Source organism: Excalfactoria chinensis, chromosome 16 (genome assembly GCF_039878825.1).
Source record: "Excalfactoria chinensis isolate bCotChi1 chromosome 16, bCotChi1.hap2, whole genome shotgun sequence".
In the NCBI taxonomy this organism is placed as follows: domain Eukaryota; kingdom Metazoa; phylum Chordata; class Aves; order Galliformes; family Phasianidae; genus Excalfactoria; species Excalfactoria chinensis.
Window position 1 is genome coordinate 2040038 of NC_092840.1, and position 22781 is coordinate 2062818.

The following is a 22781-nucleotide window of genomic DNA, read 5'->3' on the forward strand; positions in this document are numbered from 1 at the left end:
ACACTTGTCCTCCCTCCTGCTGTACTTCGTTACTGCAGACCTTGCAAATACCTTCGGCCAGATAAAGTCCAAGCTTCAGAGGGAAGATATTAATTTCTTGTTGGGCTTTGTAGTATGGAGGGAAGCAGTTGCTCCCTGTCACAGATGTCCACAGAATCCACAGATAAGAGGTGCTGGGTGACCAAGAGGTGGCACCGCATCCCGTGCATTTTCTTCTGTAGGTCAGAAGCGCTTTGTCAACAACTGTGAAAAGTATCTCTTGTCTGAGAGCTTGAACTTGAGAGCAGGAAGGGAAAACATCAGTTTATGACTGCAGTGGGTTCTGATTTCTCACGTGGATGTAGGAATTTAAATTCCAGGCTGCAGACAAGCATCAGCACAAGTTTGTCTTTGGAGCTACCAAAGGAGCTTTCTCTGGAGTTTTGCCAGGGATCAGCCTCTTCTTAAGCCATGAATATTAACAGTTGAGCTCTGTAGCAGAGATAGTGGAGGACAGCCCTGTATAAAGCTCTACACAAGGACTGAGCTGGAAAAATCATGCATGCAGTTGCGTGTTGTATTTGTGTTGGAGAGGAATGGTCGCAGCTGGCAGAGCAGCGGTGGTAGGCATGCCAGGATCACCCCCATGGAACAGATCTCTGAAGGCAGGGATGAACAGTCCTCTCTCATGGCCAAAGGTGGGATCCTTCCATGGGAACCATTCATCTGAATCCTGAATCCAGAGCACAAAAACAAAGCAAAAAAGCCCCAGAATACCTTGCCAGTATATCTATGTGGCTGCCACAGTCAAAGGAAAATGCAGAGGACTGCATAGGGCATCATCAGCATTGATGAGGTGCTCTTGTGAACCTGGGTCCAAACCCATCCTGGAAGCCACATCAGTGGGGCTGCACACTGAATGCTGGAGCGATGCTTCCAGGGCTGCACAGCAGTTGAAAAAGAGTCTCAAAGAACTGCACAATTTCAAACATAGACTTCTAGATCTATCTAGTTCCTAATTTAAGCGTCTCTGTCAGATTTACTGATGAAAGTTAATCATATTGGGAGTCTGTGGTGAGAGTGTTGGTGTGAATACAGACGTTGCAATTCTTCACCTGCAAACTGGGTAACTCATCTGTATACTCTGTTTTAGGGGATCACAATTTAGAGCTGAGCAACTACATTTGCATGACAGCTCTGCCCTTCTGCTATTGAACGTTCGTTCTGCAGGAGGAAGGGTACATGGTTTGGTTTGAAAATGGAGCGGCTTTGAGCCAAATGAGACACTGTGATGCGTGCCAAGCTTGGACGGCTTGGTGGAATTAGTAAGGTGAGAATGACAAAAATAGCCTGCAATATTTTGACATCGGAAACTTTTCTGAGAGCTGCCAAACCTCTCATCTCTACTGTTGAGTCAGTCACAAATTGCATTTATGTTGCTCCCTGCAGAGCTCGCTGTCTAAATCCACAATAAAGCTTGGGGAAGTGCTCAGTGGCCACTGAATGGAGCACGTATCAGCCAGACTCATCAGCCCAAATGTCTTTCTGTCTCCTCTGGAAAGGAACAATCTCAGCTGGAAAATGTCTATGGATGGCTTGTCGGTGTCAGCCAGTGTCAGAAATCTCTTGACCAAGATGGTGAGAGTGTTTAAGAGGAGAGCAGAACATTCCAGAACTTAGAGGTGTGTGAACTGGAGTGCCCAGTACTCTGGAGGTCTGCTGAAGCCAGGGCTGTTGTGTCCAAGTGTATGGGAACTGCTGATTCAGGGCCTGAACCATTGATTGAGCACCTGGGGAAAGGTCCAGGTCAGCCCTGGGAGCACAGGTGAAGGCAGTTCAGCTGTGTGATAGGAAGGGCTGAAGCCTGGCTGCACCTCTCTTAGACCTCACTGAAGGGCTGACTGCCACTAGGGAAAGATGTCTTCCTGCAGATCCCTCCTTGGTGAAGTTCTCCTCTGGACCCTTCTGATACAGGTGAGCAATCTTCTTACCTTCCTTTATAACACCTGTCTGTTGTGCTGGTCCTTTTGTCATCATGCCTTTGTTGTAATGCCTGCCCCATTGTACTGCTCTGTCCAATTGCTACACCAAGTGTCACGCAAAGACTAATATTTACTATCTCTTTGTATTGCTCCCCTCAGTGCTAAAGATTTGTGGGCACACATGATGTTATGAAAAGGCTACAGACCTCACTGGGCTTTATGAGGTGAGCCACAATGATCCTAAAGACCTCAGCCTTTTCTTCACTTGGTTTTTGCTGTTTTGCTCTTGCTTGTGATTTCTGTCTCAGGATAACACCCATTGAAAGTAGACTTAGGACCCTGTGATTTCAGAACTTCTGTGCAGAGATCTATCTGCCTTTGCTGCTAGACTGGACACTAAACTTTATGGTGTTGCTTTGCCCTGGGGCTTTTCCTCACTTTACCTTCCTCGAATCAAATGTCTTTTTGTGCTGAGTGATTTCTCTGGGCTGTTGGCACGTAGTTGGCTCACTGTTCCTGGAGGCATTCAAGAAACGTTTAGATTTAGTACTAGGGGATATGGTTTAGTGGGGTTACATGGGCGGTAGGTGGATGGTTGGACTGGATGATCTTGTAGGTCTTCTCCAATCTTAGTGATTCTCTGATTCCCCTTCTGCAAGCAGCAGGTTCTTAAGCTTGCATGGTGGTTTGTGAGGAGGATCAAGGTGTAGCCTATCTAACATGCATACTTGCTCTTTAAAAAACAGCATATTTGAATTAGAACTGGTTAATGTTCAAATAAATCCTATCTGGACCAGAAGTCAAATGAGTGCTACTGCTGAAGAAACATTGAAATAGAGTCAGTTCCTGCTGTTAAAAACACATTTATTATTAACATTACGAGGATTCTATAGAAACTTGTGGGTGTTTCAGTTTTACTTCCCTTTTCATAGTGTCAGACTCACAGTATCGTTAAAATTGGAAGAGAACCTTAAGATCACTGTGTCTAACCACAGCTCACCCCACTGTGCCCACTGACCACGTCCCTCAGTGCCACATCTCCATAGTTCTGGAACGCCTGCAGAGATGGTGATTCCATCACTTCTCCAGGCAAACTTTTGTTCCTTCCACCTCTAGAGAGAGCCACATTCATTGTGCAGCTCCCATTTCACCAAGGCTGTAATCTCACCCCCACAGTGGCTGGGATATTTTGTTGAAGATATATTTAAAGGTAGAACAATTACCGAAGCCATCAGCAGTAAGAGGTTTCCTCACCGTGTTCCCATCCCATAATACACAGCTCAGAGTAAGAAAGGTCACAAATACCCATTGCTCATCACAATAAGTCTAACAAATAATTGGCTAGGAGTAATGGGATGAAAATGAGAGGAAGGGATAGTTAAGCTGACTGCCAGGGGAAGCTTTCCCTAGAGATCAATTTTACAGGGGAAGAAGTTCTGGGATGGAGATGATTGAAACTTCACGTGTTCAGAGATGATCTAGGAAAATAATGGAGTTATCGTGTCAGTGACCCAGCCTAAAAACCCTCCTGAGTTTGCTGGGGAAGGATTTGTTTTGTAGTTCTTACACATCATATGGGGGAAAAAAAAGAAAGATAAATCATTTAGGGTCAGCCTGGAATGTTTTCATTAGGCAGATAAATACCGGTGCTTTATTTTGGGGCTGTTTGCCTGGTTTATGTGCATCTTTCTCACTTGATGCTGGCCACTTTCACATTGAAAAGACGCAGTTTAATTTAAAAGGAAAAGAAAAACCAACACAAAATTAAAGTGCTCCTGCATCTCTGTAGCACAGTGTTTTCATTTGGAAAGTGTCTAAATGGAACAGCGGTGTATTTCCAATTTCCTCTATTACTGCATGCACAGAGCACTGGTTGAACTTGGTCAGAAACAAAACGTAGTCTCATTCACTCTGAATCTCAGTTTATTAATTGCATCTTCTCTTTTTCATCTTCCTTTATTTTGTTCCTTTCTCAATGTACCTGAGCTGCTTAAAGACAGACAGAATTTGGATGCCAACAGAAAACTCCAGACTGCCACGGAAGGGGAAGAAAGGAAGACAAGAAGAAAGAAAATGAGATGGGATTTTCCTTATCTTCTGCTCGCTGTGGGAACTGCTGAGCACATGCTGTAAACTGGAGCAGCATGACACGAGTCGGCTGTCAGCAGCAGGTTCAATTAGGAGTGTTTTACAGCCCAGTGACACGAACAGGGAGACCTTGGTTGGAGCCATGTGTTTTTTTTTGATGACCTGACGTCAATCAAACGTGAGTCATATTTATCCCAGCCCACTGTTAATGAGCTAAAAATTCATGGTCAGTCCAGTGTGGCCAATGACTGGTAATGGCTGACTCACACCTCAGGCAGCTGTTTGTCCCACCTGTGCTGGCTGCCTCCCAATGCAAACTTCTTGGCTTAGCTTGCAGAAAGTTAAAGCTCCCAATCTCCTGCAACCACAGCAACAGATCTACGCTAATTTCTTTTTCCTGAAAGATATATTTTTCATAAATTTCATTTTCAGTGTTTGCGGTGGGGGCTCTTTTCCCAAACAAAGCAGCCAGCGACTGAGCCTGGGTTTATTGCCTCCACAATCCAAATTGCAGCTATTATCGCTATCTGCAACCTGCAATTATCCTCAGCTTGCGTGTTTCATTTCTTTATCAAAACATACTTTGTGCTGATGAGAGGTGGTAGGCTGGTGTCTGGGAAGCCGCGTCTGCTCTCCCAACAGCAGCTGCAAAGGCAGAGAGCAGCCCCTCACTCACTGCAGCAGCTGTGTGATTGCTGCAGCGTTAGGGACACGCAATGTCTCGTGGTGGTGAGGGGAGTTCTGGTGCAGCTCAGCCCCTCCCAAGATCGGGTCTCCCTGCTTTCCTCTGCCTTACTCTGTGCAGAATGAAGGGAGCCCACCATTTCATGCATTTTGCATGGCCCTGCTGTGTTATCCATCCCCTGAGCTGCCGCAGCAGTTTTTGTTTCCTTTGCCACGATGGGGATTGATTTACCCATCCCTAAAGATCTGCAGGCTGCCAGGCTGTAGGGATATACCAAGCTGGGGCTGCTGTGCAGCTGCGTTTCCTGGGAGACACCTCCTATTTCATCCAGCAATCCCATCTGGGTGAAGTAGAATTAAAACTTCATAATAACAACTTTGGTCATTGGGCAAGTTTGTAAATGGAAATGGCAGTGAGATCTGGTAGATGCCTTCAGGAGGCTCAGTGGCTTCTCAGCGAGGAACCAACCTGAAATGCTTGGCTCTAATCTGCATTTCAAAGTAACTGTATTGTAAAATGTCCGTTCTGTTGAAAATCAACAAATCCACAGTCTCAAGAAGATAAGCCACTTGCTCCCCATCAATTACCACTTAACTGGCGACTGAGGATAACCCTGCCGTGGTGGTGGAGGGATGGCTGCCTGCCTTCTTCATTCCAGTGGGTAAAGCAGAAGAAGGGTATAGAATCATAGAAAATTATAGAATTGTTTGAGTTGGAAGGAACCCTTAATGGCCATCTGGTCCATGGTCTATTCTACACTGATGCTGAATTTAAGTGTCCGATGGGTGTTGGGATGCTGTAATTTTGGCTTCCAAGCTGAAGGTGCTGCAGACATTCCCATTTTTTGCTCAAAATGGAATGAAAATGTTTGGTTTTAATCACTGACGTGGAACTGTTCCGTTTTTCTTCCTTCCTTTTTCTTCCAGCACGAAAACTTAACAAAAAATCTGCTTGAATTTGGATCAAATTGATTTCTTTTTCTCACTTTTTAACTTGGTAGTTGAACTGAAAAATCGATTACTCACCCAGCATTGCTCCCTACACACGTCCAGGAGTAGAAACTGTTGTTTCTGTTCAATAGCAGGTGCTCAGTAATTTGATAAAATGAAGGCCAGGGCAAGAACAGCTCACCTTGTTGCCTTTTCTAACTCATCCCATCTCACCTGCAATCCCTCAGGGCTGCAGGGGAGACCCCAGAGTGCTTCCTTTCCTCCGTGCTGTGCCCAACATGTAGAGTTTAGAGCCAGTTTAGATGGCAATACACGACAAGAGCTTGGTTTTGATCCTAATGGCTGCTGGTGGTTTTCTGAAGTATGCTTCAACATCAACATAAGTTTTGTTGGACACAATAACCAGTTCCCCTTGAGAAGCACTCCGATAGTTCCTGCCTCATAATCTTGTATAATAACAGCCTCCAAAGGAAAAATGTTGTCACTAAATGTGAAGTGCTAATGACTGTGATGCTGTGTCACAATAAGAAACAGAAGAGGAAAAACAACTTTGTCAGTGGCACGTTTCCAAACAAACAGCTCTGCTGGAAAGAAATGAGCTGTTTGAGCAGCGCAGAGGCTGAAGGAGAGGGGAGGGAAGCTGAGTACTGACAGGTCTGTGGACAGAGCAGAACAGTCAGGTCAGCCAACCCTGAGCATCTGGAGTGAGCGCGGTTTGTTTCCTGCCTCTCCATCATGGACAATGCATCGTTCCTTTCAGGCTTTCTGAACCATGCTGTCTCCTGTGTACCCTCAGTGGTGGAAATATCCACCCAGTTCCATCACAGCTGTCAGATACAGAACGTTTTCCTGTCTAGGGGGTCAGTTTTTGCTCTGTAAGATTCTCATTGCACAGTTGTGTGTTTTGCTACAGCAACACTGGAGGACACTGGACACCCAGCCCAGACTTGGGTGTCATTGCTCTCTCAGTGCTTTTGCTGTACAAGAGATTATGTAAGGAGCTGAGAACAAATCCATCATGTGGTAATGGCAGGAGGAGCTGGCAGCTGGGTCTAGGGAAAGCTTACAGCAAGCTTGCTGCAACCTCCACCTCCTGCCTCCTCCCTTCACCTCCTCTATCCCTGGCCCTGCTCGCTGCTTGCTGGGCTTTAACCAAAATGAAAAGTCTGGTTCATAAGACGACCAGAAAGAAAAACTGTCAGCAAAATAATAAAAATATCAGGAGGTGAGAGCAGGCATGTGCCAGCAAAGTGAGCACTGCCGTATGCCCTACAGTCAGGGTAAGCGTCTGTGGGCTCTTGTATGGGATTAAAACTGTCCATCTTCGCAATGGATGCTTGGAGTTCCTGTCTTGATGTGTCCCTTGGGGGTGACAGAGGGCTCTTTTTTCCATTTTCATCTAACAGCTGCCAGGGGTGGCCACGCCAGTGATAAATGCTGACTGTGCTGCTGCAGCCCAGCAGGGCAACAAAATGCCATGGGGCTGAGTGTGGCCAAACACTGCTAATTGGGGTGGGGACAGTGGTGTGTTGGGGACAGGAGAGGTGAGCTCTCACTGCTTACTGCATCCCGTTGGGGTTTTAGTTAATGATGCCTCCAGACCCCAAACTGGATTTGAAATCATTGCCAAGAGGAGTCAACGTTCCCAGGTTTAGAAGGTGCTCAGGGGGAGGGCTGAGCTGGGGCTGCAGGGCCTCCTGCACATCAGCTGATGGGAGCTGAAGGTCAGCCAATGACTTGGAATGGCATCAGTTATTCAGACAGGTTGGGAAGCCTCCATCCTGAGAGGAGATCAAAGCCTGGCTGGCCATGGTGGCCAACCGGAGCAAGGAGCTGTGTGAGGTGATTCCCAGGGATGCCTCCAATTTCTGCAATTCTTATTTTCTCTAAAGATGAGGCATCACCGACTGGGAGAGAGGAAATAATGCTCTGTCTTAAGTAACGTTTAGAAAAACACTCTTTTCCTCAGTCATTCATTTGTTTTTATTTCTGCTGGATGTTACTGCTGCTCTCATAAATAATTCCAGTTCTGTAAAGTCTGTTGTATTATTTAAAGCGGTACACATTAATCACCTTTAGTGCGTTCTAGGGCATCGGGACTACTCTTAATGAATTGTAAAACACTCTTTACATGTACAGATAGGATTAACTGTAATTTGCAGGCTAGCCCTAACAAATTCAGTAGTTCATAGATCTCTGCAGTCTGTTCGTATTTAGTTATTCAAGGAAAATATTCTTTTCCATTGATATTTGAGCAGCATATAAGAATATGGAAGAATCTGAAGCTTGAAATTCAGCTTTCTCACATACCAGGCTTCTGGACTGTCTGTGTACACATACTGTATGGAGTTTTTCTGCCCATAACAGTCCTCATATAAGTAGGCAAATGAACTTAAAAACATCTGAAATACCCCTGAAAAAGAAAAGGAGAGGAGAAGAGAAGAGGGTTGGGAGGAGAGGAGGAAGGCAAGGCAAGGCAAGGCAAGGCAAGGCAAGGGAAAGGAAGGGAAGGGAAGGGAAGGGAAGGGAAGGGAAGGGAAGGGAAGGGAAGGGAAGGGAAGGGGAGGGAAGGGAAGGAAAAGGAAGGGAAGCCCCCTCCTTACCCCAAGATAGCTATATGCAATGTATTGAAACTCCTGTGCTTCCCTTCCACTTTGCCATCGTTTTTAATAGGAGCCTTCCTTGTGGCCGAACAATCTGTCACCATTACTTCATCTTTAACTCACAGTTTGATATCTGTAATACTTCATAAACAGAGCACAGGATGAGACTATTTTAATTAGCTGTGTCGTAAAAAGAAAAGCTTTTAGTGTCTCAGGAAATGAGTAAATATACATGTATGTATTGCTTTATTATAAAGAGGTTCTCTGCATCACTGGCTTCATTGCTGTTTAATAACTTTAAAAAATGCAATATGGAAAGCCTTTCCTCAATGCACAGAAGTAACCTCTAATAACTGGAAGGCAGAGAGTTGCACAGTGGAGAGGAAAACATCTTGTGGGGATAAACCTCAATATTTCTGTCTGCTTAGGGCTGCCAAAAAGGAAGGATACCTGTAGTGCTGAAAGACTTTTCATGAATTAAGAGTGATTGAAATTGCTTATCAATGATTTTCAAGATAAAATGATAACGTATCTGTCGCATACTATTATTTCTTTTGCTGTGTGTATGCTGGTATTTAGCAGAGGGCACGCATCCATTCTCATTTCCTGTTAATTTGTAGTGAATGGGATCTACCAAAACTAATATCAGCATAGAATCTAATAATGAAGATAAGTAGTTAAAATATCAAGATGTTTGATTTTTTCCCTGCATTCTGAAATAAACACTGTATGCTCTTTCTTATACTGATAATAATCGAGCAGACGATAACAAAGTAGTACTACATAAAAACATATGTTGTTCATTTGCACAGCTTGAAGCATCAACAGTAAAGAAAAACACACCTTGTCTATATTAATGGCTTTCCTCAGATGAAGGAGAGGCCATGTGCTGCTGATGGTACACACACCTTTCTGCCCTACCAAGATTTGCCATTTTATCAGGAGGTGAAGCCAGACAAACAGCAGTGCTTTGTTTGTTATCCCAATCAAAAGTCCATTGTTATGATGTTTATGATTGCTGATAATGCTGCAATTCAAGCCTGTTTCTGCAGCAGTTATTTGGTCTTTTCCAGTGTTTTCATCTTCCTTGGGCAAAAGGTTCAGGAGATTTGCTCTTGCAAGTTTGTAAGGGAAACTATTGATCCCAGCCTGAACCTCTGATTAACCATCTGAAGCAAGTGATGAGTCAGCTGTGGGAGCACAGGTGAAGGTAATTCAGCTGTGCTCCTGGAAGGGGTGAAGCTTGACCACAACCTCTCCTAGATCCCATTTAAGGGCTGACCACCACTAAGGTAGCATCTCCTTATGGAGACTGTTCCTTTGTGGAGTTCTTGTGGTGAGCCTTGACATCAGTGAGCATCTGTCTTGACTGAAGGCCTTGGTGTTGGTGAGTCCTTTTCCTTAGATACCTTCTGACTATCTATTTCCAACTATATTTGTGTTATTCCAACTGTATACAAGTTCCATGAGGAAGTAATAATGCATATAATTATTTCCAATTCTTTTCTATAGATTCCTAATGTCACCATTTTAGCATTTGTGCTTTCATTTGCATAGTGACTTGTTTCTAATTACCCACCTTAAGCCATTGAGAATCTACCTCCACATGAACTCCAGTAACACTTGTGGAAATCGTGGCTGAGTTTTGTGATCTATGGGGGACCTTCTCAATGGGGAAAACAAGAATCTGCTCTCTTTATAGGGTTGTGCTTTGGCTTGCTGTGGTCACTATTCACATGGGATATGGAAATCTTACCATGATTGAGTGCAGCTCTTAGTCACTCTGTTTGCCCTCCTGATGATGTTTAACTATGAAGGTTGTATGGATTAAAAAAATACCTACACGGAGAAAAGATTGACTATATAGTGTTATCACAGCTGTAGGTTAAAATCCTGTAAGCACACATTCCAAATGTCATTTTATCTCAACAGGAAATGGAATAATTTTTGGACAATGCCCTATAAGTAAGATAGCAAACATTTGGTTTTCAAGGTGCAATGTAGATGTGATTTCTTAGTGTTTGGGATGAAGTATGCTGAACTCCATCCCAAAGAGCCCTGTCCAAGAGATGATCACGTTCAGCATTTCAGTGCCCTGTCCTGCTTATTAGACTCACTAAGTCTTTACAATAAAATGTCACAGTGTCCAGATAGGCTGAATATTTGCTGCTTTGTCTCAGTGGATGTGTCCAGGAGACTTTTTGTATGACTTTTCCCTGCCTGATTGACAAGTGCAGAAGCAAAGGCCAGTGATAACAGCATGTCTGTCAGGACATAAGGCTCTATCTATGCTTTGCAGCGTGAGTCATTGGGAGCACGGTCTTTGGCAACACAAAAGATCTTTTCTCCTTAACTTTGTGATTAGTTTTGTTAAAAGATGAGGCCTCCACAGCTGAAGTCCTGCTGAGAGCAAGGTTTAATCAGCAGTGATGCTGACTTGTTGGAATGGCCTCCCTATGTCTCCTATAGCAAATGGAATAGGGATCTTCCCTTGCAAGAGAGAATGAGCAATTACCTCCCTAAACAAATGAAAACTAGGAAGGGTTAATTAGCCTTTAAAATGAGGAACAAGAGGTCATCATGATTCTGGCTGCTATGTGGGTGGTGTGGGGTGGTCCCACAAGAAGGGCTTAGGTTGGGGAAGTGTTTCCAGATCCAAACCCCAGTGAATACACCTCTGGGTCTTACACGGTGTGAAAACACACAGCTGGGAGAGGGGGAGAAGCTTTCTGCTCTCGGGACAAAAGGTTTTGTCTTCTCCTGAGCATTCACTGCTCTGAATCCTGGTGCATGTCTATACAGCAGTCTCTTCTTTGAACTGCACTGTGCCAGTTCCCACTGTCTGGCAATTTTTTTAATGTACTCAGATATTTTTTTTTCTGGACTTTTCTGCTCTAGTTTTAACTGTGAAGCTGGAAAGACATCGAGTTCTTGGAGGGTGCCTAGAGATGGGGAACAAAGCTGTGAAGGGTCTGGAGCACATGTCTTATGGGGAGCAGGTGAGGGGGGCTGGGATGGCTCAGTCTGGAGAAGGGAAGCCTCAGAGGAGACCTCATTGCTCCCTACAGCTCCTGAAAGGAGACTGTGATGAGGTGGGGATTGGTCTGCTCCCATGTAACAGCCATAGGACAAGAGATGATTGCCTTAAGTAGGTATAGAGGAGGTTCAGGTTGGATATTAGGAAACATTTATTCTCCAAAAGAGCAGTGATGCCACTGCATAGGCTGCCCAGGGAATGGTGGGGTCACCAAACCTGGGGGTGTTCCAGAACCATGGAGATGTGGCACTGAGGAATGTGGTCATTGGGCAATATTGTGATAGGTGGGACTTGATGATCTTAGAGGTCTTTTCCAACCTTAATGATTCTATGACTTGGTGACCTTAAGTGGTAACTGGACTGTTGTTTTTGGCAAATTTAGGGACAGTGGCAGTCGTCCAGAAGGTCCATAAACCCTGGACAGTGCAGATATGGGAGAAAAAGCATATGTGTTTGGATTCACACAGGACTTGTGATTTAAGCTCTCCATGTAATAAAAGCAGCACCTTCTCAGAAAGTTCCAACACATTTTCCTAATAGCCTTTGTCCTTGTCTCAATGGAATGAAGTCCACATATACATCACAGCCTGGTTTATGTGAGGATATGTTCCAGGCAGCAAACTGAACTCTTCTCTGTCCACCACAGCCACCAGAGCTGCTGGCCCTTTCAGCTCTCGGAGAGATTAGGTTGAGAGAAGAAATATACTCTGTAGCTTGTTCCTTGGGTAGAATTGCTTTTTTGCTGAATGCAATACATTATAGGAATGAAAAGCTCCTGCAACAGAATATCATTCTGAATGTGTTATCTCAGAAGGAGTTAAGGACAGAAAAATGCCTCTGTTGCCTTTGCTGATCCCAAATGGTTGTGAGGATGCTCAGATACATGGTAAAGGATTGTAAAGGACTGTCCCAGGGTTTGGGGCACCTATCAATGGGGCAGAGATTATCTTCATCTTAGTTTGCTGAAGAAAATTGCTAGTTAGATAGAAGCAGAGACCAGGTGACTTATGCCCAGGGGTCAGTGTTCAGGCTGGAAGGAAGTAAATGAATGACATTCCCTGGACAGGGTTAGCATCCATGCCGCCTTTTATCAGATTCTGGTGTAAGCTAAGGCAGCAATCAATGAGGATGCTCAGGTACACAGCAAGATATTCACCAGGGGGTTTTCTCCTCTTAATTTTAGATGCCTCTGTATGATTCTTTGTGGGTTTCCCTCTGTATTATCTAGACAGAAAGAGGCGCCCTTGGTTGCTGTTGGTTCAACCTATTTCGAACACGAACATTAGAATGAGATAAATGGTGATGTGGGCTCTGCTGCCTGTGCTGATGGAAGCTCCAGCAACTGTCGAGGGACAGATAGGGAGGCAGCCCAAACCCCAGTAGCAGAAGGATGTAGGGACGTTATGCACTGACAGATAGCTCGATGCATTGTTAGGCTTTCACCATTTTCTCAGAGTTATTACTTCATATTTTCAGCAGACAGCACAGGTTACACCTGCTTCACATTGGAATGTGTTGTTTACAGCCACAATGGATTAAATTTTACCTCCAAATCTGCTGGATGAGAGCTACAACGTGGTAACGGCTGGGAAATATTTACAGAGCCATCAGCTTCATTGTGACCATGGCTGAAATGCAGCCACCCTTGGAGTACCACATGACAGCTATTTGACACCGTGCAAAGCAAATTAAGAAATAATTATTCCTTAATAATATCTTTAGCTCAGGCTTCAGGGGAATTTAGGTGAACTCAGTGTAATTACCTTCACTGGAATTTGACCAGAACTTCAGGGCAAGAAAGCTAATTTGTACAGAAAGCAAAGACATTATCTCTGTGTTTCACCCTAAATTAAATAGCTGAGGTGACATCTCTGTTATTGCTGGGAGAAATGGAAGAGGATTTATCTCCCAGCACTGAAACTGCTCCTGACTGCAGGTGCCAAGGGGCAGTTCTGCAGGGCCATGGACATGAGCATCCAGTGACCATCACTGCTTAGGAAGCCAAGAGCCCAACAGCATCAGCTCTGCAGGGGTTGGTGGGAACAGTGTGGAGGGTGTGTGGGATGCCCCAGTGTGCACAGCTGGAGCAGGAGGGGCAGCTCTGTGTTGCATCTGTCATTGCTGAAAGCAGTCAGAGTCAGAAAGGAGAGAGCATCTTGTGTTGATCAAACCCACTTACAGCTCCTAATGACCACACTGGGGCTACGGGATGGCTGCATGGCTCAAGATCTTAAGGAGAAACTGATCCTCTGTCCCTTTGCCCAACCCTCCTGCTCCCATTTCTCTGTTATGCAGCGCTGCCCTTCTAATGCATGCAGACGAGTTTCCTTTTGTTCAGCTGAGTGAATGCTTAGCTGCTAATTGACTTCTGTAATGAAGTGCTTTCAGTGATTCCAGGTTTGGGTTTGCTGGGCACTTGTGCTCTACTTTCCTGACTACCACACCAAGGAATTCCACTGCTGAACTGCACACAGTGTGCAGGAGTTCAACCCTTTCCTTGTCTTGTGCCTTGTACTTGCGGATTTCATAGGAGCCTATTGGATTAGCATTAGAGAGTGAGCAATTATTCTCTAAACACCTTCTCTAAGGTGCTGTGTCTCATGATTTTCTAGCACCCAACACAAAGACTTTAGGCTGGGAAAAAGCTCAGCATCCATTTCTTGCCCTTGTCTCAGTCCTGATGGAAACAGAGATGCCAGGCTGACAAATTACCATCGTGTTAATTTAATATTATGTGGAGATTCATAAAGCTCTGACTGCCTCGGTGGAGTCCGTGCGCATCTCTGTTGATCGGAGAGTTTCTGCTCCAAAAGAGTTGTCATCAAATGATATGCTTTGAGAATGCAAATGAGCAGTAATGAACCAGGCAGCAGGATGGCTGTAATCAGAGAGTCTGGGGACTGCCACCCTACAGCTGGGGTATGGAGGGTTTATAATACCTCCTTGGGTATAAAACAGGAGTGCTCTGGATCAGCAAGCTCCCCTTGCTGTGTGCTTTCCCCATTCCCCACCCCAGGTTTTCCTGTCACTTTCTACTCTGGTGTCCCTTCTGCAGCCTCTGCTGCATGGTCTCAATGTCAGGAGAGTCAGGTTGAACAGAGGAACTGCAATGTCAGAGCTAAGGAGGGCAATATGTTCCCCTTGTGTTAGCTTGTTTGCTGCCTTCCTTAATTAATTAACTTTACTAACTCAGAGACCTCCAGGGAGAAGCCATGAGTAATTAGCTTGTGTCATTTGCTTTCTAGGAACTGCTTACAAATGTTAAGAAATATATATAATAATACAAACAAAACCTTCTACAGCCATGGGCCGGAACAAAAGCCTCCCTAATGGAAACAGACTCTTTAGCAGGGCCTGTGTGACAGGATGAGGGGAAATGCTTCCTAATGAAAAGACTGGGCTTTTAGACTGGCAAAATGTTTTTTACAATGAGGGTAGTGAGAACCACTGCACAGGTTTCCCATAGTGGTGGTGGATACCCCATCCCTGCAGACACCCAAGGTCAGGGGATGGGACTCTCAGCACTGATGGAGCTCTGGGTGTCCCTGTGCACTGCAGGCAGTGGGATCAGAACGCCTTGAAGCGTCCCTTCTGACTTGAACCATTCTACTATCCTACAACCCAAATCTGTTTCATAAGGCCTTTGAAACTCGTGTTCTTTGCTGCTGTGCAGCTTTTATGGAGGACTGCTGTCTGCAGGAGCTCATCTGCTTTGGTCTTCCACAACCCGTCCTGGCTGCATGGTGAGACACAGCACCTGGAAAGGTGGATCTGCTAGGAAGAAAACATCTTAAACAGAAAGGTGGAAAGAGAAGAGGAAAATTATGATGGCAGCAAAGGAAAATGAACAAAGACAGTTAGAAATTTATACTAATAACACACGGCTCCCTGAAAAGTTAGCATTTGGAGTTGCTGACTCTTCAATTTGCGCCCTCTGCATTAAGGATATAATGCAGTAATCCAATCAAAATGCTGCTTTGGAAATGTCAGAAGGAGCTCCAACAAACACACTGCAAGGCTCTTCTGAGCTGCCCTGGGGGGAACGCAGTGTAGAAAGCAGTTGGGAGGAGAGGAGCAGCTCTGATCTCCATGTATGCACCAACTGCCCCATTCCCCAGGCCACCTCCTGTACCATCCCCTGGTATGGGTGATCTCCAGCCCTTCAAATGCAGAAGTATTATTAAGAGATGCATCTGAATAAACCAGTGATGAATAGAGATGGCTGAAGGAATGCTGTACATGCCTGAAAAATGCCTGGTTATTTCAACAGCGAGTGGATTAATGGGGAAATGAGGAGTTCAGCTGATGAGCACATGGGTAGTAATCAGCAGGAATGATGGCAGCCATCCTTCAAGGGACAATGAAGAGATGCAAAAGACACCTGTGGTATTGCATGGTGAAAGATATGCAGAGGACAAAACACAGCTTTTGGAAGTATGCAGGATGAACAGTGCTGACAATAACTGCAATGTCAGTGCGTGTTCAGTGCATGGATAAAATCATCAATCGACTCAAAAGAGCACAGCAAACCATGATGGATGATAATTGCCATTATGAATGCATAATTCAGTATAGGAGGGACTGATTCAGTATCTCATTACTCAGCAGCCGTGAGAGTCTACCTGCAGAGCTCCCCTGTTCCAGAGAGGTGCTGGGAGAGTGGAAGGGACCCAGGTGGAATGCACCTAATGAGGTAGCCCAGGACTTAGAATGCTCATCCTAAAAGGGGACACCGAGGAGCTGGATGGTTTCATCTAATGAATAGGAGAGCTGATTGCAGTATACGTCTACTAGAAGGAGTGTTGCATAGATGACAGAGCCAAACTCTTCTCCAAGAAGATACAGCAGTCCTTAACATGGACAGAACAGTGGGAAAGTTCTTCCTTTCTTGGTCCTTTGGGAGGAGGGTGTGGTGTCCAAACCATAGAATCATTATGGTTGGAGAAGACCCACTTGGATAATCTAATCCAACCATGATGAATGGGTTCTCTATATCAGACACCTTCAGATATATTCAGAGACCTTTACAAGAGGAATTTCTGTGGCTCTAGTACTTGGTGGACATACATTCATCAGCCTCCATTCCATACAGAGGATAACTTTTATTTCAGCCTGAAGAGATGGAAGGTTAGAATATGTAAGAATGATTAGGCATCTCTGTTGGCTGTGAGCAGCTTGAAACAAGGCTCAAGAGTTCTGTTTTCAGGAAGGGCTCTGGGGAAATGAACCAACAGGTGTAAGAGAAGAGCAGGAGCATAGGGAGGCACAGCAAGGTGGAAATGCTGATATGCTGTCATCACCCTGTGGTCTGTTGTCATACAGCTGAATGGAGTAGTGGAAGCTACTGGGCTTCCTGAGTTCCCCTGAGTGGGTCCCACTGCTCCAACGTAAAGCTGGAGTGCTGCTCCCCTCCGCTCCATCCCACATGGTAGGGATTGTCCATGGACAGGAGCCTGTTGGTGCTATGCACTGCACAGGCTTGAATACTTGAGGATGGTAGTAGAGTCATAGGTAATTCCCAGCCTGCCATTACTCCTCCTCCTGTTGCCCATTGCCATCAGAGGGGCTATAGCTCCATGCAGCAGGGCTGTGCTGGTTTCCTTCCACCTGCTAAGGCATTGCTTTGTGCTCCAGCAGCTCATTCTGCAGTTTGTGAGTATGCCTTGCTGGTTGTGAGTAATTTATGTATTTATTATGCCCCCTGGCAGTGCTGTTTTACTAAAGCTGTCCCCTTTTTTATGTTGCTCCTTTATTCCACTGGGAATGGGACTTATATATCTTTAAAGAAAACAGAGTTATTTCATATATTTTTAAATGGGAATTTAAGTGGAGTAATGCAGATGAAGGGGAGAACACAAACACAATAATGCTTTGTATCTTAAATAAAAAATACCTTTCTCAGGAAGGCATGCAGTGGTGATTTTTCTCTCAGGCTTTCTGCAGAAAGTGCTGGCTGTTAAAGGACTTTTCTATACGTCTCTAACCAATTCAGAGCACATTTTTTCCCCACATAGTTCTGCTCTGTGCTAAAGAGGAAGGCTTTCATCAAGTGCCTTTTTGTGTATCCAGATAGTTTCTCCAGGTGCTAAACAGGGTTTAAGAAGATGCTGGAGTCTTTTCCAATATGAAGAGGGCAGCACAGATGCTCCCAGACACTGATCCTAGTAAATTTTAGGAGAAAATGAAATCTATGTTATGTCTGGGAAGGGCATTGCTGCCCATGGGGCTCTCAGCTGCCTTGGAATCAAGGCTGGAGATAGGATTCCTGCTCCCCATGGCTAAAGCCAGTGCTTCAGGAGAGCATGAACCTTGGTACTGTTGTGCACAGGGAAAGGTTTGAGGGTGCCAGTCTGTACCAAGAGGCTGTGGCTGCAATTGTGGAGCCACAACATTGTTTGTAGGATGTGGGACTTAGACAGTGCAGTAGCACAAACCATCCTCCTGATTGAGCTGCTTCCCTCAGTACTGGCATTTTCCAGCACCAGAAGGACTGGTGGAGCTTGTTGCAGCCACAGCAGTATCAGCCTGACCAGCCCTACAAATGAAGGTGTAGGCAGCCAGCAGGTCCAAGCCCATCTTCTGAATGTTCTCCTCTGTCACAGTATGATGGAGACGAGGAGCTCTGCTCTGCCACACCGCCAGCAGGCAGCATTTTATTGCCTGTTCATGTCTGAAACCTTCTGCACACTGCAAAGCACTTATCATTGATGATGGTGAAATATGGGGGCTGGATGTAAAGGAAGGAGGTGCTCAGTCTCAGCACAAATCCCATAGGATGACAAGTGAGAGAACAACGCAGGTGGGAGGTGGATCATTAGGGATGCACCCAAGCTTCCTCCCTGGAGAGCAGATCCTGGTTCAGCAGCCTGTGAACTTCAACAGCCTTTGCTCAGCTCTCTCCCCATAATTTATCACTCTGCTAAGCAGGACTGAATGAGAGCTACAGCAACACTTAGCTCTCAACAGCACCTTCAATCTGAGTGCTCACAGCTTCTTGTAGCGTGCGATTAACCTTCCAGGCACGGAAGTAAATTACAGCACAGAGCGAAGAACAAATCAGAAGCTTGCCTCAAAAAGCAAGGTCTGGGTTCCACCCTCCTGCTGATGCACAGTCTGAATGCACCTTCTTAGGCGTGCAGGGATCTGTGTGCTTTGCCTCTACTTTGCTGCTTACAGGACCAGCATGGTGCCCATTGCAGACATCACGCTCACTCCCTCACCCCTCTACCCACGTGTAAGCACCTCCAAGCCCTGCTCTGCATCGTTCTGACCCAGAGCTGACATCTTTGCAGGGGAAACAAGACAACAAATGCAATAGCACAGCAGTGAGTCAGACACATGCTATGCCCAACACCAAGATGCAGAGCCGCGCTCACAGACCAAGGGCTGACCTTCATCTCTCCAATGAAGTTTGCCTTAAACCCAACCATCCAGCTAAGAAAGAAAAAATAAATGAAAAGCTGAATTATTTATTTGGGCAGGAGTTTTCAAGCAGAAATAGTAGAACTATTCACTAAGAATCAAGGGCACGTTGGCTGAAGTGCTGGGATCTGGGCACAGGCTTAAGGCAGACGCAAAAGCTGCTGTTGGACCCCAGGTGGAGCCCCTGATCTGTCAACATGCAAGGTGCCAAAAAGGGGCACTTCTAGGCAAGAACAGGAAGGGGAAAAATACCCAAAGCTCAAGCCTTTGAGTCAAAACATCCTGAGAAAGAGATCTCGTCTCTTCCCAACCGCTCTCTGCCATCATGGGAGGTTTTCCTTATCATTTATCCTAATGATACCTTCTGCTGCCGTTCCTTGCTTTTCTCTCTATTTCTGTATATAAATGGCAGCATATTTTCTCATCTCTGCAGTCTTGCTTAGCACAATTCCAGCTGGCATCGTGTCTCCCCTCAGCCACCTCTTTACTTTCAGCGATCAAGGGTCTTCCAGATGCTTTTCTAGACTGATGCCCTCCAAACCCATCCATCTCCTTGGAGGATGCAGATATATTCAAGCTCAGGTTTCCAGGCCAAGCCCATCATTGCTACACAAAGCATTCCCTTGTGCTGGAGAGCACACACGTGTCAAACCCTAGATGGGATCCCACCACAACATGATGCTTTGGGTTCTCTTTGCTGGGTCTCTATGATGCTGGCCGCTTCCCAGCCAATCTCTGGGCAGCTTTATTTCCCCTCTTCCTTCAGACATCCATCAACTGAGCCCAAGACCTGCTTTGCTACCATGGAAGGATATTAAATTGATTTTATGTGACTTGTTCTTGGCAAATCAAGCCTGCTGTAATTCCCTGCCTCATTATCTCCCAGGTGCTCACAAGTGGGTTTGTTGTTAATACCTTCTCTCTCTTTTCCAGGATTTCAGGCAGCTGCTGGTCGATAGATCCCCATTTCATCCTTCCCTTTTTAAAAGTTGGGCTTTGCATTTATTTCTCTCGGCCTCCAAAATTTTATCCATTCTCCACACACTCTCAAAGATAAAAGCCAACTGCTCTAACATTGATTCAGCATCCTTTAAGCACCATAGAGCAAATGCTGGCAGGCCCAGGCAATTTGAAACCCTCTAATGTACCTAAGTGCTCTCTCACCCATTCTTCCTGTGTTTCAGAGGAAATTCTTGCCCCTTTGTCACCGAAGCTGTTTGCCTTAACCATATCATTGTCACCAGCTTTTAGTGCAGGCTGAAACAACAGCGGGACAAATCTCTTTGTCTGGGGCATCATTACTCAAACCATTCTCAGCTCCCTGCAATGGCAATGGGCCAGGGAAGATCCTCTTTGTCTTCCTCCCAGTTCTAATTTAATTACAGAAAGCGCCCTCGTTAGTCTTTATGCCTCCTACTAGTTGTGTTTCCCTTTGTGCTGGTGTCGCTTTTATTCCTCTCCCACCCGACCTGTTCTTCTCTTTTACATCTGCTCTTTGACACGGTCCCCAGTAACATCCTTCTCTCCAAATTCCAAATTGGGAAGGTATGGATTTGACTGGTGGACCATTCAATAGATGAGGAAATGGTTGTGAGGTTGAATCCAGGGTGTGATGGTCAATAGCTCCATATCTGGATGGAGATTGATGATGATCCTCTGCTCTGCAAGACCTCATCTGGAGTGCTGCATCCACATGGGGAGTGCTCAGTGCAGGAGAGACACGGAGCTGTTGGAGCATGGCCCAAAGAGGGCTCTAAGGGATGGAACACCTCCCTGTGAGGACAGGCTGAGAGCTGGGGCCTGGTCCCTATGTACTGTGCTGTTGGATGCTGCCTGTCTTTGAAGCTTCTGATGGCAGAGCTGGGTTCTTGTCACACCAGAGCAGCTCTCGCTGTCTGCAGCACTCCCAGGAAAGAGGACAGAAGTGGCACTCGTTACAGTTTTAAAAGTCATTGACTCGTTTTGCTCCCGGCAGGGCAGGAGCTGGAATAATAGGAACTAGGAGCAATCAATCCCAGGCTATTAAAAAATGGCACTTTGATAGGACCATTACATCAATTAATTCTAAAACGATCATTCAGTTTTAGGACCATGTGATGGGTTGCCATTTCAGCCTGTATTTCTGGGTTCTCATCTGTCACCCTGTGAGACACACGTGCCCCAGATATGTTGTGCCTGGGAGGGAGAGGTGTCATGCAGAGACCCAGCAGTGCTTGGTGCCTGAAAGCGCCTGGAGGGGTGGGCAGCTTGGCTCTGGCACAGGCTAATCACATAATGAAGGAACACATATTGCACATCCCTCTGTTATTCAGAGCTGAGATCCCCTTGTGTCCCATCCCCTCTTAACGACTTGATGATGATGATGATGTGGTCATTAAAGATGGTTACTGGCTCAGGGTTCCTATACATGAATTACCAGAGTAAAACGTTAAATGGAGAGGTTCAGAGCCCTTGCAGAGCCATCGGCATTTCATGATCGCTAATTAATCCAGGGTGTGATTAACTGTGGGCAGAGTGGCTGCTGCTTTCAGAGCTGCATTGGGTAGGGCTGGTGCAACACCAGAACAGTTTTGTGTGGGTCCCATCCACTCCCTGCTCCCTGGGTATCAACTCTCACTGCCTTACCATGCAGCTTAATGCAAAGCAGCTGGGCTCTGAGCCTGAGCAGCACTCCTGCCTGGAACCCCGATGATTAGGTCCCTTTGTGTGGCTGTGGTGAGAAACTTTGGTTCTGGATCACCCAGCTCTGGGTCACAGGGAACTCCTCTCTTTGCAAACCAAACAGCTCCTTTTTTTCTGGCAATGCAATGCACCTCCATACTGGGGAGGGCCTCATTCGTCATCAGTATCAGCCTGAATTTGTTTACATAGGGCAGGATGCAGGTGCCTGATTTCCCCATATCCCCTTCTATATCCCTTCTCCATATCCCCCTTTGCAGTGGCTTTGGAGGGATATCCACACCAATACAATGTGGAACCATCAGCTCACTGCTTCTGAGGGGCTCAGAGGCAGAAGGATTGCAATGGGGTTGGCTGTGACCCCACAGCACAGTGATGCCCCGTGCTGAACAGCATCACCCAGCTCTGCTTGCTGCAGGAAAGGAGGGGTAGACATCTCTTGCAAACCCCACATGCGCTGGGATTTCCTAATCTCAGCCATAGATCTTTGTATTTCCTTGTCTGTAATATTTATGTCTGACCTTTGCCACTCAGACGTGTGCATGAGCTATGGAGGAAAAAAACAATGAAAGATTCTGAGACCTCCCGGGCGTAAGGCACTGCAGATGTCTGCCAAAGTGCTATTGATTTCCCCAGGATCCCCTCAGGTCAGCTGTGGCCTCATCAGTTTCAGAGAGATCTAATGGGCTCTTGCTTCTGCTCCAGGGTTAAGGACTCATCCTGCTGGGATGGATTCCTGTTGTCTTTACTGGGCTTTAAGTCTCCATTTCCCTGCAGTCCCCTTCACTCCTTTGCTCAGTGTTGAGAGCACAGTGTCACCCTGTGCCATACAGAAGGCAGCTTTTCTCTTGTTTATCTCACCCAACTCTCTGGATGTCAGAGATGCTGAGCATGCAGAGCATCTCTTCTCCATGCTGGCATCATGCACAGGGAGCAAGATGGGAGCACCATTTCAGTGCTTGTTGCACAACAAAATAGAAGTGGTCCACAATGCCTTTTGTTCAGCTCTCAACACTATAATATATGGCACGAACGCTGGGGAAGGTGCTTGGGAAAACATGGCAGCATGAAAAAAAAAGAAAGCACAATTTGTTGATGAATGCTTCCAGTGACCTGCACACTGACATCCATTAAGGAGAGGCAGTTCTCCAGCGTTCCTGTTGGACTGCTCAGACTGCACACGGCTGCAGAGCAGCTCAGGATGCACTGCCTGTGACTCCCTCAAAGTACCTGCTCTGTTGTGCAGAACAGAAATGAATCAGAAAACAGCAAAACATGGACTGGGGCTTCAGATACGGAATGCATCAGCCTCCTCCAAAGCAAAAAGCAACAAGAACCCTCTTCTATGTGCCTAGT

General features: G+C 45.8%; 1 long non-coding RNA gene across 1 annotated transcript; it reads left to right on the plus strand.

Moving 5' to 3' along the window:
• The first annotated feature begins 1691 nt into the window (after positions 1-1691).
• On the plus strand, positions 1692-7083 carry LOC140259649 (uncharacterized). Its single transcript, XR_011905423.1, has 3 exons — positions 1692-1953; positions 2121-2185; positions 3948-7083. It is a non-coding gene; the product is annotated as an uncharacterized lncRNA (long non-coding RNA).
• Positions 7084-22781: the final 15698 nt, after the last annotated feature.